Below are 1699 nucleotides of genomic sequence, written 5' to 3' on the forward strand. Positions count from 1 at the left end.
GGAGGTTGCGTCTTTCTAGGGATTTATCCGTTTCTTCTAGAAATAGAGGCGCTGCTCTCAGTGGCCCCCTGATATTCTTTGTGTTTCTGTGGTTCCAGCTGTGACGTCTTCTCTTTCTTCTGTAATTTTATTCATTTGAATCCTGTCTTCTCTTTTTTTTTCTTGGCTAGAGGTTTGTCGATTTTTCTTTATGCTTTCAAGAACCAATCCTTAGTTTTGTTAATCTTTTCTATCATTTTCTTATTATTAATTTCATTTATCTCTGCTGTAATCTTTACTATTTTCTTCCTTTTGTTAAATTAAAGCTTAGTTTTTTTCTTTTCTATCTCTTTGAGACGTACTGTTAATTTAGGGGAAGATTTTTCTTTTTTCTTAATGGATGTGACTCCAGGTTTCTTTTGATTAATTTGACAGAATTTGACAGATATCTTTTGAAATCTGTACCAATTATTCATTGCTGCTTAACAAACCCCAAAACTTAGTGGCTTAAAATAATAAAATTTTTATCTCACAGCTTTTTTTGGGCAAGGAAACTGGATCTGATTCATCTGGGTGCCTCTGAATCAAGGATTCCCATGGGGCTAATTTTTTCCTTTTCCTCAGGCCCCAGTAGGGTTTATCTTGGCAGAGCATCAAACTGTTACTAATCCTATTTTTATTTAAAATTTATATTTTAATTTTCATGAATTTTTAACTTGAATTTGTATTTTTTAAAAATACTGCAATAAGATGTTATTTATCTTGATTAATGCGTTTCTTGCATGCTTCCTTATAGTACTGACTGAGGCAAGCACCTCGCTCACCTCATCTTAGACTCAGCCCTGGATGTGTCTCACAAGATAATCAGGGCCTCTTTAGCCACTATCTATAAGAGCGTTGTCTTACTTTTAACATATTTGTGTCTTTATATTTGATGTGTATTTCTAAAAGGCAGCATAGAGTTAGATGTTTCTTTATTGTCCATTATGACAACATCTGCCTTTTAACTGGGATATTTAGGCCGTTTACACTCAAGGTTGTTATTGATTTGGTTAGGCCTGTCATCCAACTGTTTGTTTCCTTTTTACTTATCTGCTCTTTGCTCCTTTTTCTAGCTCTAAAAAAATTAATTGAATATTGTAATTTAATTATGCTGTTAGTTCCTGGCACCTAATCTCAGATTGGCTTATTAACTAGTACTGTTGGCTTGTTAACTAGTACTGTTGGCTTATTAACTATGACCTTCCTGGTCTTATTTTAGTAGTTGCTTTAGGATTTGTAGTTTATGTCTTAAATTTATAATCTGCCTTCAGGTGACACTACACCACATCACACATAGTGTGAACCTCACGAGGAGCTCTCCCACGCCTCCCTCCTGCCCTTTGTACTGTTGTCGTCACGCAATTTACTTCCGCATATCTCACAGCCCCGCACCATGTCGTTATCATTTTTGCTTGAACACTGACTTACCCCTTAAATCTATTTTTATTCTGGCTGTGCCGGGCCTTCGCCGTGGCATGCAGGCTTTCCCTAGTGTGGTTCGTGGCTCTCTCCAGGGGTGGCTGCAGGCTGAGCTGCTCTGCGGCACGTGGGACTCGAGTTCCCCACCTGGGGGCTGAACCTCCGCCCCCTGCCCTGGAAGCTGGACTATTAACCATTGGACCACCAAGAAGTTCCGTGACTTAGCTTTTTCATTTTCAGGTGTATTTAGGTAATAACA

The sequence above is a fragment of the Capra hircus genome, chromosome 29 (genome assembly GCF_001704415.2).
Source record: "Capra hircus breed San Clemente chromosome 29, ASM170441v1, whole genome shotgun sequence".
NCBI lineage: Eukaryota > Metazoa > Chordata > Mammalia > Artiodactyla > Bovidae > Capra > Capra hircus.